At 43.1% G+C, this 17,177-nt stretch overlaps 1 protein-coding gene across 3 annotated transcripts in view; it reads left to right on the forward strand.

The window, feature by feature from the left end:
• LOC106977845 (uncharacterized protein C10orf95-like) overlaps nucleotides 1-17,177 on the forward strand; it is a 182,660-nt gene that overhangs the window by 16,738 nt on the left and 148,745 nt on the right. For all 3 annotated transcript variants that reach the window (XR_008297570.1, XR_008297569.1, XR_008297571.1), the window contains exon 2: nucleotides 9,976-10,165. The gene's annotated coding sequence lies outside the window, so the exon portion shown is untranslated. The remainder of the gene's footprint in view (nucleotides 1-9,975; nucleotides 10,166-17,177) is intronic.

A 17,177-nucleotide genomic window follows, 5' to 3' on the forward strand; every position in this document is an offset into this window, starting at 1 on the left:
GTGACTCTCAGGGATGTTAAATGCTTCCCCAGTTCTTTTTTTTTTTTTTTGGCTTTTTAAGTTTCCGTTTTAATTCCAGTTAGTTAAGGGGCACCTGACTGGGTCCAACAGTAAAGCATATGACTCTTGATCTCAGGGTCATGATTTCAAGTCCCACATTGGGCATAGAGCTTACTTAAAAGATATAACAATAATAATACTTTCAGTTAAAATACAATATTGTATTTCAGGTATGCAGTATAGCGAATGCTTCCCCAGTTCTCACGCGCCTAAAATCACCTAGAGATCTGGTTAATAATGCAAGCTCTGAATCAGCAGGTCTAGGGTGGAGCCTGAAATTGTGCATTTCCACCAAGCTCCCAAGTATCCTTCTACTGCTGGCACACGGACCACACTTTGGGCAAGGGTTAAGCAACTTGCCCAAGGCTACCCAAGCAGGACTGGAATTCTGATCTACTGTGTCCCAAAACAAGATGGGCTTACTTTTGCCTTTTTCTTTCAGTTTATGTTGACAATCCCTAGAAATCCGAACCTTACACATGGTCACAAGCCACCTGCATTGCCTGTTTTGCTGGCTGTTTCCATGTTGGTGTGGGGAAATGATGTGTTTTAAAACAATTACAAATGGTTCTGTTAAATCGCAGCCTTCAGTAGAATTATGTTTCCCCATAAGCAGTTATATAACCAGTTATGTAACAGCAGCGTGAGATAGTGCCCTTTGGCCTTTGCCAGGAGTTTGCTGGAAGAGAGCCCACCAGATTGTAAAGACATTCCTTACTCCTTTCTTAGACCCTGACCCTAACCCTATCCCTGGGGCTGCCAAAGGGAACCCTACTTATCCCTCTGAGCAGTCCTCCTGGGCCACCCCAAGGGCTGGGCACTGCCCTTTGTGGTCCCTTGTGCCGGGCCATCGCATCTAGCCCTCCTGACCTCCCTGAGTGGGAGAGTTCATTATACCCCTTTTACAAAGGAGGAAACTGAGGCTCCAACTCATTAAGTTTCTGCCTAAAGTCACACACTCAGAATTCAAAGATTTATCTGTCTGATGCCAGCGTCCCTGCTCATTACCACTTCACTATGCTGAAAATAATGCAGGTCCCCACTGGGGCAAATCTGGTAGGAAGACCCTGGAGACTTTTTGGTGGGTTTCAGTAGAGCAGCCCACAGCCCTGTTCTTTAACCTGCCTCTCCCCCTCTTGGAGAGAACTGTGGCTTTCTTAATTTCCCTATTAACTTCTCTTTCACTCATTCCACAAGGTGTAGAAGCCATGTTTCAGTCAGTTCAGTTCACCCTAGTTGATTCCACACCTTCCGGGGCAAGTCAGGGCTGGTTCATCAAGTCAAGGTTTTTTCCCTTTTCTTTCCCCACAGAAGCTCTTAACATTGCTGGCCCATTCTTGTCTTTCAAGTCTTTATTTCAATGTCACCTTTTTTTAAAAATTTTTATTTATTTTAAGTAATCTCTATAACCAATGTGGGCCTCGAACTTATGACCCTGAGATCGAGAGTTGTGTGTTCTTCTGACTGAGCCAGCCAGGTGCCCCTCAGTGTCACTTTCTTAGACCATTCCTGATCATGGGAAAACCACCCACCCATTCTCTACCAAACACTATTTTACTCACCTGTAAGTAATGGTCACCCGCTGGTATTTTCCTGGTTTGTTTTTATCATTTGTGTCTCCCCATCATCACTCCCATCGATGCTTGGCATTAATAGATGCTCAGTTAATACTTGTTAATCAATAAGTAAAGTATCCCTGGGAGGAAGGTTCTGGTTCCTTTGCGGGAATGAGACAGGGAAGAGGAAGGGGGCAGGGAGGAGCAAGTCTTGAGTAAGAAGTCTTATTTCAATCTTATGCCCAAATAAGCACCCACCAACGCTTTGGTAACCCAGGTGTTGGGTTTGGGTCTTTCCAGGCTTCTGTGTTATGAAGAAATAAAACAGCTGCCTGTGGCTGTGGGGTCCTTTCCAGGGAAGGCTGGAAGACAATGGAAATCCTGAAAAGAGCAGCTGGGATGGGCTCAGGGAGCCGGAGCAAAGGTCTCCCGTCCTCCTTCAGAACACATAGTAGAGGAAGCTCTGAGGGAAAGTGAACGAGACTTCTCGGCTCGCTCCCAACTCCCTGTCACCCCATCCTCTCCTGCTCCTCTCTGTTGTGACCCCTGGCCTCATCTCTGTTGAACTTCATCCTATTTGGGGGTGGAATATTTTTCCAAATGTCCACAACATTCCCACGGCTAAGATTTAAAAAGCGAATAAAGAGGCGAACTCAATACCTTTTGCACAAATTGCAAGCCAGTTTTCACCGTAACAGTACCTCAGCAGGAAATGTGATTTGATAGAAGGCTGAGGTTTGTTAATCTTTTGGATCTCTTGTTTTTGTTTCTTTGTTTTTTTTAAATTTGCTTCCTAAACTGAAAATGGGCACCACCTAGGGGTCCCGGATGCACTCAGAGAATGATACTGAGGCCAGCCGGCCCGACCCAATAGACAGGGTGCTCAAACTACCACTTTTCTTCCACCCTTGGTGAGCAGAGAAAAGTATCAGATGCAAATTCTCAGTCACCAGTACCGATTGTACTTTTTCTTGACAAAGGCCATCATTTAGTTCACCCCCGAGTTCCCCTGTGCCATCCTCCCTTCTGTTATGCTTGGATTCCATTCCCCAGTCCTGGTGCTCAGCCAGGGGGATCACTCCATCACAGAGGCATGGGTGCAGAGGCCGAGCCCTCTGTGACGGTGAGCAGGTACCCCCACTTATAATGGATTACAAGGAAAGGGCGCTGTGCAGTAAAGAATTAACCTTGCCCAAAGAGAGATCTCGTCTTTGCCCTCAGCCAGGAGGTGATCTCTAAACCCTGAGAATGTCCTCCCTGATAAGAGTGATTTTGTTTACTTGGATCCTTGGGCCGTGCCAGATGGTCTAACAATGTGATTTGTGTGGGGGTGTTGGTCAGGCAGTATCAGCTCAATCCTTGGATACACTGGAGACTGAGGTCAGCCATGTGGGCAACTGACCATGTCCTCACTATCAGAGCCCAATTAAAATTAACTCTACACCATGGCTTGAGTAAACTTTCCTGGTTGGCAGTAGTCCATGCATATTGCCACACATTGTTTCCAAGAGTTGACACTGTCCATGATTTCACTGGGAGAGGACAGCTGGAGGCTTTGTGTGTGGAACTCTCCTGGACCCTCTGTGTCTCTTCCCTTGGCTGATTTTAATCTGTATCCTTTCGCTTAATAAATCATAGCAGCGAGTATACTAGGTTTCGGCAAGTTCTGAGAGTCCTTCTAGTGAATTCTTGAACTTAGGGTGGTTGTGGGAATCCTTGGACTTGCCAGTGGTGTCAGAAGTGAGGGTAGTCTTGGGGACTGTACCCTAACTTTACAGGCACTCAGTAGGGACCCAAACGTGTGATCCCTAGTCCTAAATTCTCCACTTACAGGCTGGACAAGTCACTTCATCTCCTTGAACCTCCTTTTTGTCACCACTCAATGCGGAGGGTGTTGTCTGTGTGCCCCCCAGAGGAGGCTGCTGTGGATATTGAGATGGAAGATGTAAGAGATGGAGGGGAAGCTGTCCAGTTCCGTGCCAATGTACCACTGGCACAAATGTATTGAGTGCCCTCTCTTGTCTAGGCAGATTTGATAATGATGCTGATGACAGTGAGGATCCCACTCCTACAATCTGACTGAGCTTATCTGTCTAGACAGGGAAGAAAGGGGGGTTGGGGTTGAAGAGCAAGTACCTGGAGCCTAAGTGGAAGCCATTTCTCTGAAATAAGGTCTTAGGAGCCACTTACCTGGTAGAAGAATGAAAGCCCTGTGCGTGTCACAAGACACGAATTTAAGCTACAGTGCACCTGTCATCAGGACAAAACCTCAAAATCTTGACAAACCACTCTGTGGCGAGGCTGTGAGGAAGTAGGCTTTCACACACGGTGGTGGGAATACAAAATGGTACATCCCCTGATGAAGGGAATTGAGCGGTATCTAACAAAAGTACACAGTATTTACCTTTGACCTAGAAATAGCACTTCTGGTATTATCCTGAATTACACTTCTCTCTCTGTCCCTCTCCCCCTCTCTGTCCCTCCTTCCTTCTCTCTCTCTCTCTCTCTCTCTCTCTCTCTCTCTCTCTCTCTCTCGATATCACTATAGATAAGCTCTATCTATACAGCACTGACGGGTAAATAGGATCTTGCCTGATCCTAGTCTCCCTAGGGAGACTTCATTTTTTTTTTACAAGAAATAGGTTGGTAGGTGGGTAGATAGATCAATATTCTTTATACCTTTTATCTAGATTCAACCGATTGTTAACATTTTTATTTATTTTAAGGTTTTTTTTAATGTTTATTTATTTTTGAGAGAGAGATTGATAGAGTATGAGCAGGGGAGGGGCAGAGAGAGAGAGAGAGAGAGAGAGAGAGAGAGAGAGAGAGAATCTGAAGCAGGCTTCAGGCTCCGAGCTGTCAGCGCAGAGCCTGACACGGGGCTCGAACTCACGGACCGTGAGATCATGACCTGAGCTGAAGTCAGACGCTCAACCAACTGAGCCACCCAGGTGCCCCAACATTTTTATTTTTATGTCACAATTGTTCATGAACACTCTCTCCCTATATGTATGTATATGTGTCTGGATATACATGTATATATATGTATATTTATGTGTCTGTCTAATAAAAGAGACATTTTTGCTGAATCACTAAGACTACTAATATATACCCTTTACACCTAAATAATTCAGAATATACTAACAACAAAAACATTCTCTTATATAATCTCAGAAAAATCATCTAATTCAAGAAATTAGTATTAATACAATACTGGTTTTTTTGTTTGGTTTTGTTTGCTTTATTTTAGAGAGAAAGAGAGAGAGAACTCAAGGTGGGGAGGGGGCAGAGGGAGAGAGAGAGAGAGAGAATCACAAGACAGCATGGAGCCCGTTGTGAGCTCAATCCCATGACCCTGGGATCATAACCTGAGTTGAAATCAAGAGTTGGATGCTTAACTGACTGAGCCACCCAAACATTTTCCATCTGAACATGGAAAATATATTAAACAATAATATTGTAGGGACATCTAGGTGGCTCAGTCGGTTAAGCATCTGACTCATTGCGGCTCAGGTCATGATTTCACAGTTTGTGGGTTCGAGCCCTGAATCAGCCTCCATGCTGACAGCATGGAGCCTGCTTCAGATTCTATCTCTCTCACTGTCTCTCTGCCCCTCCTATGTTCACACACTCTCTCTCTCAAAAGAAATAAATAAACTTTAAAAAAATTTTTAGATAAATAAATATATATATATATATATTTTTTTTTTCCATGTTCATATTTTGCCAGTTGTCCCAATAATATCTTTTATAAACCTTTGTTTTCAAGCTTGGCTCCAGTCCTGGATTAATCAAGACATTTAATTGTCAAATCTCTTGAATCTCTCATAATCTGGAAGCATTCCTCTGCCTTACTTTATCATGACATGTACATTTTTTAGAGGACAAGTGCCTAGTTTTATAGAGGGCCCCTTAATTGGGGCTTATCTGATTGCTTCCTTGAGATTATTCTGGTTCCACATTTGGGGTCTGGAGTATTGTGATCTCAGTGTGTCCTATTATTATTGTTTGAATGTTGGACACTTGCTCTGTGGTCAACATTATAATATCTGGGATAGTTCTCCACTATAAAGGTGTTTTTTCCTCTCTATAGTTAATACCTCACCTGTGGGGAGCCACTTAGAGCCTTAGTTAATATCGTGCTCCAGTCCATCTCACCCAAAAGAATCAGTGAACTCAGACCTTGTAAAGAAAATGGATTCTCCCTGAACTTGACAAGATCCTAAAAATTTACCCATCAGTGCTGTATCTATTTTCAGGGGAAACAGGGCACCCTCAAGCTCAGGAGCCTTTAACTGGTGTCCCAGGAGTCTTTAACTGGTGTCCCAAGGGGTCCTTGGATAGAACTCAGGAGGCCTTACACTTGGCTGGGAAAGCAGTTAGGTTGATATTTCCACCAACCTCGAAGAAAAATTCATTAGTCTTGTAAATTATGAAGAGACAGCAAACCATAGCAGTACCAGTGTCTATGTCACCCATGGAAATTCCAGATGTTTTTGTATCACATTACAACTGATACGGACTATTATTTACACTCATCATTCCTTTGAAATCCTAAGTTATTGGACTCATCACTAGATCTTGTCATTCTGTGTATTAATAAAGAAGCACATATATTACATATCAAATTTTAAATACATTTTGATGCTAGAATTTCAACAGTGTTTCCTTTGTCAGCCTGTGCACTTGACTTTCTGCACTTGTCTTAATGCATTAATGCATTCAGGCTGTCATAACAAAGTACTAGAGGCTGGGTATTTATAAACAACAGACATTAATTTCTCACAGTCCTGGAGGCTGCCAGACAGATCAGGGGGCCGGCCTGGTAGTGTTCTAGTGAGTTGCAGACTGCTGCTTCCGGCTGCGTCCCCATATGCGGAAGGGGCAGGGAGCTCTGTGGGGTCTGTTTTAGAAGAGCACTAATCCCACTCGTGGGGCTCCACTTTCCTGACTGAGCACCGCCCCAGAGACCTCACGTCCTAATTATCACCACACTGGGCGTTAGGAATTCAACATGTGAATTTGTGAGGGACCAAACACTCAGACCACAGCAGCACCTAGGGACATTATCCTGAGCAGGAGCCCATGGCACAAAAAAGGTTAATGACCCCTGCCTCTGTCCTCTCTCCTCTCTAGCTGGTCCTCCTTACCTCTCCAGAATCACCTTTTGAAAACACAGCTTTCCTGGTTTTCCTCTGTGGCCCTCGAGCATTTGCTGCTTTGGGCACCAGAATCAAAGAAACTGCTTGGAGGTTTGCCACGATCTGGTCTCGGGTTTTTCATCTGCTGCTCCCACTAATCTGGCCTCACCCAGACACCCCTTTGTTCTGTTGCTCATGACATGGCCTGCTGTGTGTCTTCTCTTCTGCTTCAAAAAGAAAACCTGCTGCCCTTCCAGACTTGGTCTTTCTTGAGATGATCCCTGTACCCCAGCCCAAATCAGTCCTTCCCTTTCTGTTCGTTCAGTGCTTCATTTATTTGCCTTCATAACCCTGATCAGCACCCACAGGTTTTTGGACTTTACCTGTCTCTCTGCTGTCTTTCCTACAGGATGGTAAGCCCCTTAGGGACATCCTTCATCCTGGCAGCTGCTAACCCTATGCTGGAGCACTACACATGGTTGGAAGTTAGGTTTGTGCGGTTGAGCAGATACAGATCCCCACTTTGCAGTAAGAATAGGCAGGCCCAGGTGAGAAGCCCCAGGCTTCTGGAGAGCCCAAGATTCCTGGGCCCTGAGCTGGAGTTCCCAATCTACTGGAGAGCGCTGGGTGTCTGGCCAGTTTCACCACGTTATGACCTAGAATTTCTCTTAACAACCGGAACTTGTGTTGTCTTACTGTGTCGAGGAAATAATCTTTCTGAGACAGGTTTAATGGAAAGATAAATATGTCAGCAAGAATTAGACCCACCGTTTTCTGTTTGGATGTAACATTTATATGTGAAATGATTCCTAAAGCTCCTGAATTTCTTCTTCCCAAGAGCCCCACTGGCTCTTTCGAATTTTCACATATGAAAAATTCTAAATATTCAGAAAAGTACAGAGAATGATTTAGTGACCCCATCACCTACATTGAACAATTACCATTTTGCCACTTTTTGCTTCATGCTTTGTCTAATATAATTTATTGAAGCATTTTATTTATTTTTTAAAAATGTTTGGTTATTTATTTTGAGAGAGAGACAAAGGGTGAGCAGGGGAGAGGCAGAGAGAGAGAGAGAGAGAGAGAATCCCAAGCAGGCTTTGTGCTGTGAGCACAGAGCTGGACGCAGGGCTCAATCCCACAAACCATGAGATCCTGACCTGAGCTGAAATCAAGAGCCAGATGCTTAACCAACTGAGCCACCCAGGCGCCCCTCCTGAAGCATGTTAAAGTCAGTTACAAACATCACAGCAGCTCAACCTTAAGGGACAGTGTCTTCCAGAATAATTCCTTCGTTGCCATAAGAAAATTAATTCCTTAGCATCTTCTTCCACTTAGCCCACATTCAAATTTCTCCAGTTGTCCTTAAAAAAACTTTAGCACAGGGGCGCCTGGGTGGCGCAGTCGGTTAAGCGTCTGACTTCAGCCAGGTCACGATCTCACGGTCCGTGAGTTCGAGCCCCGCGTCAGGCTCTGGGCTGATGGCTCCGAGCCTGGAGCCTGTTTCCAATTCTGTGTCTCCCTCTCTCTCTGCCCCTCCCCCATTCATGCTCTGTCTCTCTCTGTCCCAAAAATAAATAAACGCTCAAAAAAAGAAAATTAAAAAAAAAAAAAACTTTAGTACAGTTGGTTTGTTAGAATTAGCATAGAACAACTCCCAGTTTTTTCTTTGTTTCATATCCTTGTCTTATTGAGAAAACCAAATCAGTTACTCTGCCATTCTGAATCTGGCTGGTTTCTTCCTCATGTGGTCATTTAACTTGTCCTCTATACTTCCTGTCACGTGGCATTTAAATCTAGAATCCTGCTTAGACTTAACAAAAATATTAAATATTTTTAGTAAGAATATTTAAAAGTGATGTTGTGGGCTTCACCAGGTTGCTTAGAATATCTGGCTGCCCTATTACTAATGATGCTAGGATCTGGTGAGTTCTGGCAGCATGATTGCTTGTGTAGAATTGTGTTTCTCGGAGCGCCTGGGTGCCTCTTAGTTCGTGAGTTCAAGCCCTGCATCGGGCTCTGCTCTCAGCACAGAGCCTGCTTCAGATCCTCTGTCCTACCCCCTCTCGCTCTGCCCTTCACCCACTCTCTCTCACTCGCTCTCAAAAATAAATAACATTAAAAAAAAAATTGCATTTCCCCCTGTCAACCAGCAAGTAATCTCTGGCATGACACTTGGTACCCTGTTTGCCGTCAGTCTTTCACCTAAAGGGTGTGTCATCTGCTGATGGATATTGCTTGAGTCAGTTTTTTCATTAGAGTTTGCACAATGGGGATTTTATATCATGAGTTTTGTACATTTATTAACCAGTTTCCAGGGCGCCTGGGTGGCTCAGTCAGTTGAGCATCCAACTTTGGCTCAGGTCATGATCTCGCGGTCTGTGAGTTTGAGCCCCGCATCGGACTTTGTGCTGACAGCTCAGAGCCTGGAGCCTGCTTCCCATTCTGTCTCCCTCTCTCTCTGCCCCTCCCCCACTCGTGCTCGGTCTCTCTCTCTCTCTCTCTCTCTCTCTCTCTCTCTCTGTCAAAAATAAACATTAAAAAAATTTTTTTTAATTAACCGGTTTCCTTCTGTAAAAAGCAGAGACTTTTCTCATCCCTCAGGCCCATTTGGTCATCCTGAAATACAGTTTCTGTAGGAAAGGTAAAATAAATGTTCACATATTTCTCTTTAATGATCCATTTTCCAAATAAGGAGTTATAGCACTGGCTACCATTAGTGGTGGCAAATGCATTGTTTTAGGGGAAGGAACTTTCTCTTTTTGTTGAATATCACAATGAGTTTATGATTTGGGGGTTTTTTGATGGGGGGAGATTTTTTAGGTCTCATTCTAGAGTCTCAATAAAAATAAGTTTGTTTCTTTTGTTTTGTTTTTTACCTTGTTACCTGATACTGATCGTTTTTTTCTGTTTTATCCATATGGTGATATGAGACAATTTCATTGCTTGCAACTGGTCAGCAGTACATTTTATGCTTTCCATTTACTACACTTTAATTATAAATACCCTTGGGCTGAGCACCTGTGTTGCTACCAATACTTCTTATGATAGTTAACTTTATGTGTCAGCTTGAGTAGGCCATGCCGGTGGGGGGGGGGGGGGGGAGGTACAGACATGTTGTCAAACTTCATTCTGACCATCTGTAAGGCTGTTCTTTTCTTGTGAGAATAACATTTGAATGTGTAAACTGAGTAAAGCAGATTGTCCTCCCGGTATAGGTGGGACTCATGCAATCAACTGAAGACGTGACTAGAATAAAAAGATTGAATAAGAGGGAACATCTCCTGCCTGACTCTTTGAATCAGAACATCTGTCTCTTCCTATCCTCTGACTGGAACTTCGATGAGTTCTCCTGGTTCTCCAGCTTGCCAGCTGCAGATCTTGGGACTTCTCAACCTCCATAATCAGGTGAGCTGATTCTGTATTTTATACAGGTATACACATACGCACGCACACAGGCGTATGTGCATCTTGTTGGTTCTGTTTCTCCAAAGAACCCTGACTATGCGCTTTGCTACCAGATGTACCTTCTCATGCGTGTTTCTTTGTGTCCCTGAGTAAACATGGACTTGCTGCCCACTGGGCAGGCACACACTTAATGTCTCTGTGTTCTGAGACACTTCCCTCCAGACTGAATGAACTCGGTCATACAACTGCAGCTGTGTGAGAGTGTGTGATTCCTCCCATTTTCATTGACACTTGATTTTTATGTTTTCAAGTTTATAACATGTTCTTTCTGCCCAGCAGCCCCACTGGCTTCCTTCAGCAGTAAGTCCACACATATCACAGGGCCCTCCCGTGTCCCATGTCCTGCCTTCCCGCCGGCCAGCTCTTTGCCCCATCTCTTACTCAAGAACCACGCTCTCCGGCTTCTAGCCAAGTGGGCCTCGTGCTGCTCTTCTGCTGCGCCATCGCCGTCCCACCTCAAACCCTTCCCTTGGCTGCTTGCTCTGCCTGCATGCCCTATCACTTCTCCTCGAAGATGTCTGTGATACTGTGATGTCCAATAAATACATATTTGGTCTTTGTCCCCATCTGTAGCCCAGAGCTCCAAAAACCCTTGGAATTTCCGAAGTGACGATAGCGATAAAGTGTTTTGATACTCACAGCAAACCCCTCTCAGCCGCACATGCGTTTATATCAACCAGGTAACTTTTGGAAAGCGTCTAAGGATCAGGGCCAGTTACCAGGAAAATAGAGGTTGAATAGAGGTTGAAAATGTCAGCCCTGACCCCTGACCTTTGAGGAAGGGAGAGAGAATACAGGTTGAATCGGTTGCCATTGGCCAGTGATTTCATCGATCCTGCCTATGTAACAAAACCTCCGTAAAAAGCCAAAAGGACGGGGTTCAGACAACTTCCAGGGTGGCGAATAAGGGGAGGTGCTAGGAGAGCGGAGTTCTCAGGTCATGGAAGCTCCACACCCTTTCCCACGTACCTTGCCGGACACATCTCTTCCATCTGACGGTTCCTGAGTTGTACCCTCTTACAAGAAACCAATAATTGGCGAGTAAAATGTTCCTCTGAGCTAGTTCTGTGAGCCTCTGTAGCAAGTTAATTCAACCCAAGGGGGGATCGTGGGATGCTCCAATTTATGGCAGGTCACCAGAAGCACAGGTAACAACTTGGACTTGTAATCAGCATCTGAAGGGGCGGGGGTGGGGGAGAGTATAGTGGGACTGAGTCCTTAACCTGTGGGACGTGACACAGTCTGCAGGTAGATGGTGTTAGGAGTGAGCTAACTGCCTGTGGTGTTGGAGAAAACACATAGTGGAATTTCATTCCCTTATCTTTGCCTCTGGAAGTGAGCGTAAGTTTACCTGACTTCTGTTCACTCATATTTACCTCCTGCTCTGGGTTTTTTATATAACCCACTGCTTCAATCAGTTGTAGTCATTATTCTTATTTATTTATTTATTTATTTATTTATTTATTTATTTATTTAATTTATTTTTTGCCCTTACAGTGTATGTATTAGATTAAGAGAACATCTTTCCTGGCTATAATCATTTCTAAGTATTCTCTTCCTTTTAATTGCAGTAAAATATACATAACATAAATTTACCATTTTGAAGTGTACACTTCAGTGGCATTAAATCCATTCACATTGTTATGTAACCGTCACCGCCATCCGTCTCCAGAACTTTCTCATCATTCTAAACCAAAACTGTATACCCATTACACAAGAAGTCCCCATTCCCCTCCCCTAGTCCCTGGGGTACCCACCCTTCTACTTTCTGCCTCTGTGAATCTGGCTTCTCTGGGCATCTCCTGTAACTGGAATCATACGGTATTTGTCTTTTTATGACTGGCTGATTTCACTTAGCGTAAGGTCCATCCATGTTGTAGCAAGTGTCAGAACTTCCTTCCTCTTAAAGACTGAATAATAGGGGCGCCTGGGTGGCTCAGTCGGTTGAGCAGCCGACTTTGGCTCAGGTCATGATATCGCCATCCGTGAGTTCGAGCCCTGCGTCGGGCTCTGTGCTGACAGCTCAGAGCCTGGAGCCTGTTTCAGATTCTGTGTCTCCCTCTCTCTGACTCTCCCCCATTCATGCTCTGTCTCTCTCTGTCTCAAAAATAAATAAACATTAAAAAAATTAAAAAAAAAAGACTGAATAATATTCCTGTGTGTACGTATATACCACACTTTGTTTATCCATTCACCATCAGTGCATTATTGGTTTTGATGCTCCCTTAGACCCATGGCAATTCCTTCAAGTTGGTTCTGAGTTTTCATGACAGGACACCACTGCTCTTTGATCTTGCTTTCTGTGGTAGAAATGTCCCTCCTCTCCTACATTCCCTGTTTGGTCTTTCTCAAAGAATCCTGGGTTCCTCTTCATTGGGAATGGCATTTAGCCATCAAAATGTGGGTCTGTGTACTACATGTGTCTTAATTTTCCTACTAGTATCTATTCCTTGAAGAGAGCGGCCACATCTCACTCACCTTTGTTTTATGACAGTACCTTGCCCGTAACAGGTACGAAATCAATTTTTACTCCTTTAGATTCAAAAAATACCTTCACATTTGATCATAGATTGAATACCTCAGGACTATAAATGTTTACAATTGCCAAATTCAGGGTCTGGCACATGAATTTAACTACCCAAACAATTACAAATGTGGTCTACTTTTATTTATTTTAATAGCCCCATGTTAGGTGTAGAGACTACTTTAAAAACTAAAGTCTTGGGGCGTGTGGGTGGCTCAGTCGGTTGAGCATCCGACTTTGGCTCAGGTCATGATCTCACAGCTCATGAGTTCGAGCCCCACGTCGGGCTCTCTGCTGACAGCTCAGAGCCTGGAGCCTGTGATTCTGTGTCTCCCTCTCTCTGTTCCTAACCCACTCGCATTCTGTCTCTGCTTCTCTCAAAAATAAATAAACATTAAAAAAACATTTTTTTAATAATAAAAAAAATAATAAAGTCTTTAGGGGAGCCTGGGTGGTGCAGTCAGTTGGGCATCCGACTCTTGATTTCAGCTCAGGTTGTAATCTCATGGTCATGAATTTGAGCTCAGCACAGAGCCCGCTTGAGATTCTCTCTCGCTCTCTGCCCCTTCCCCACTTGCTCTCTTTTTAAAAATAAAAAAATTTGGGGAACCTGGGTGGCTTAGTCGGTTGAGCGGCCGACTTCGGCTCAGGTCATGATCTCGTGGTCTGTGGGTTTGAGCCCCTCGTCGGTCTCTGTGCTGACAGCTCAGAGCCTGGAGCCTGCTTCGGATTCTGTGTCTCCCTCTCTCTCTGACCCTCCCCCGTTCGTGCTCTGTCTCTCTCTGTCTCAAAAATAAATAAATGTTAAAAAAAATAAAAATAAAAAATAAAAAAATTAAAATCTTAAAAAACAATTGCCAAATTGAAATCGTGGACTGAAAAAAATATTTTTATAATGATACTCAGTTTTTAATGTCTGCAGATGTATCTAGGCACTAATATGACTAAAGAATAAAAGTGAAAGAATCATATCAATTATAAACCACAGGAATGGATATCATGCATGATTAGTTTTGTCATTTTGCCGCCATATAACTGATGTTTGAAATAAAATCATGTTCCTGTATTGTTCATTGTTGTGAACAAATCACCCCACATATAGTGTCTTTACACAGCAATAATCATTTATTATCTCTGATCATTTCTATGGCTGTAGATTTCAGAAGTGGTATGGTTCAGTAGTTCTAGCTTAAGGCTACTCCTGAGGTTGTAGTTAGACATTGGCTGGGCTGCTATTATCTGAAGGCTCAACTGGGGCTGAAGGATGTGCCCGGGTCATGGCTCCCTCACTTGCCTGCAGGTTGTGGGAGGCTTCAGTTACTCCCTGCATGAGCCTTTCCATGGGGCTGCTTGAGCATCCTCATAGGATGTCAACCACTCCCCTCAGCGTGAGTGATCCGGGAGAGCCACCATGTCTGTTATGACCCAGCCTTGGAAGCCACACACCACCACTTTTCACAGCATCCTACTGGTCCCACAGGCCAACCCAGGTTCAAGCTAGGAGGGTGGACACCTGTGCAAGGGTGTGGACACCAGGAGGCAGGGGTCAATAGTGAACATCTTAGAGGCTGGCTACCAGTTTCATGTTCATATTATATAAACCTTACCAGACTTAAATTACATTTCTGATGATAACTTCAGAACTGATTAAAAAATAAAATAAAATTTAGCTTAATTCAAAGATGTTTGAGAAGAAACATAACAGGAGATTTTATCAGAAATTTCCATTCTCAGGGCGCCTGGATGGCTCAGTCAGTTAAGTGTCTGACTTCAGCTTAGACTCAGGTCATGATCTCACAGTTTGAGAGCTTGAGCCCTGCATCGGGCTCTCTGTTGTCAGCGCAGCACCCACTTCAGATCCTCTGTCCCCCTCTCTCTCTGCCCCTCCCCGGCTCACGCACATGTATGCACACTCTCTTTAAAAAATAGACATTAAAAATTTGTTTTCCATTCTCTTTTGTTGTGCACAAAACTACATTTGAAATTTTCATTAGACTCAGGATTCAGGAAAGCTAACAGAAGTGAAGCTGCCTCTTCCCAATGAACATATGTATCATATCATATGTGTATTTTATGTCTCATTTGAGATATACATCCCATAAAGACTGACTGGCTGTTAAGAATCACAGCTATCTCAAAAAAAAAAAAAAAAAAAAAAAAAAGAATCACAGCTAAACTCAATTTGAAAAGTCTTTCTGCCAGTGTTATGAAAAGAAATGTTAAGGATATTATTTTTTACTATAAGCATAATTATTTTTTCACCTCTATAAACACTTTTATATGCTAAAAGTAGATTATATTTGGGGCACCTGGGTGGCTCAGTCGGCTAAGCATCAGACTTCGACTCAGGTCATGATCTAGCAGTTTGGTGTTCGAGCCCCATGTCAGGCTCTGTGCTGACAGCTCAGAGCCTAGAGCCTACTTTGGATTCTGTGTCTCCCTCTCTTTCTGACTCTCCCCGGCTCACACTCTGTCTCTCTCAAAAATAAACAAACATTAAAATAAATAATAAAAGTAGACCACATTTGTAATTGTTTGGGTAGTTAAATGAAATTATAGAGCTTCTATTCCCTAGAAGATCTTGAGTCTTTGGAAGCACTTAGACCAATGGTTGCAGAGTCCAGTCTGCAGTTTGTAGGACAGATTCCATGGATCTACATTTGCTCGCATTTTTTTATGCCAAGATCAGAGTAGTCTCTTACACATTTCTACCCAAACTCAAATAATTGATGACCCCCCCTTGGGGACAGTTATGAAGAGGCCTCGTACTGCAAGATCAGGCCACTTTAAAGCACCGCCCTAAGGGCGCCTGGGTGGCTCAGTCAGTTAAGCATCCAACTTTGGCTTAGGTCATGATCTCACAGTTCATCAGTTTGAGCCCTGCTTCAGGCTCTGTGCTGACAGCTTGGAACCTGGAGCTTGCTTCAGATTCTGTGTCTCCTGTTCTCTCTGCCCCTCCCCCACTCATGCTCTGTCTCCCCCTCCCCCAAATAAATAAACATTTAAAAAAATTATAAGTAAATAAAGTGCCCCCTAGTCTCGGGCAATTTGTTTAGTCAAATCTGACAGTAGCCTCAGCTATCACTCTTAATGTAGGATCACTTCCAACATACATTTATGTATAACTTACATGAACTTAATTATATATGCATATTGGGGGGCAGGGGCAAAGATAGAAAGAATGAAAGAATATAAATTTACATCATGAAGGAGATTTTTGCCTACTATTCCCATCAATAAGTCTATGCCCTGGAGTAGAAGGGAGATTGGAGATTTGAATCAAATATTTCTTCACATGCTCTCAGTTTCTGGGTAACTCTCATTGTGTGAGCATTTCACACTGTGTGTGTGATTCTACTATTTTAAGTACATATTTTTTTTAAAAAGTTACTAAGGTATAATTGGCATATAACATTATATTTGTTTCAGGTATACGACATAATGATTCCATACTTGTATATATTGTGAAATGATCACTACATTTCTACTTAACATCTCTCACCAAATGTGGTTATAATTTTTTTTCTTTTCTTTCTTATGATGAAGACTTTAAAGCTCTACTCTCTTAGCAACTTTCAAATACGAAACACAGTATTATTAACTACAGTCACCATGTGGCACCTTACATCCCCAGGACATATTTATTTTATAGCTGGAAGATTGTACCTTTTGTCCTTCTTCACCCATTCCTCCCCTGACCCACCTGTCCCCCCCAGCATCCACAATCTGTTCTCTGTATCTATAAGCTTGGTTTTTTGTTTGTTTTGTTTTTTAGATTCCACATATATATGGATTTTTTTAAGTTTTATTTATTTAAGTAATCTCTACACATAGAGCTCGAACTCATGACCCCGAGATCAAGAGCTGCATGCTTTTCTGACTGAGCCAGCCAAGTGCCCCTACACATAAATGGGTTATATGATGAGATTATATGGTTATTTGTTCTCTGTCTGATTTATTTCTCTTAGCTTAATGCCCTCAAGGTCCATCCATGTTGTCACAGATAGCAGGATTTCATTGTATACCACATCCTGTTTATCCAGTCATCCATCAATGGACACTTAGGTTGTTTCCACGTCTTGACTATTGTAAATAATGCTGCAGCGAATGAACGTGGGAATGCATATATTTTTTCAAATTAATGTTTTTATTTTCTTAGAATAAATACCCAGAAGTGGAATCACATGATATATTAGTTTTATTTTTAAATTTTTAAAAAATATTTATTTATTTTTGGGAGAGTGCAAGTGGAAGAGGGGCAGAGAAAGGGGGACAGAGGATCCGAAGCAGGCTCTGTGCTGACAAGCTGACAGCAGTGAGCCCCATATGGGGATCAAGCCCACAAACCACGAGATCATGACCTGAGCCAAAGTTGGACGCTCAACCAACTGAACCACCTAAGTGCCCCTATTTTTTAATTTTTTTAAA

The sequence above is a fragment of the Acinonyx jubatus genome, chromosome C2 (genome assembly GCF_027475565.1).
Source record: "Acinonyx jubatus isolate Ajub_Pintada_27869175 chromosome C2, VMU_Ajub_asm_v1.0, whole genome shotgun sequence".
Lineage (NCBI taxonomy): Eukaryota > Metazoa > Chordata > Mammalia > Carnivora > Felidae > Acinonyx > Acinonyx jubatus.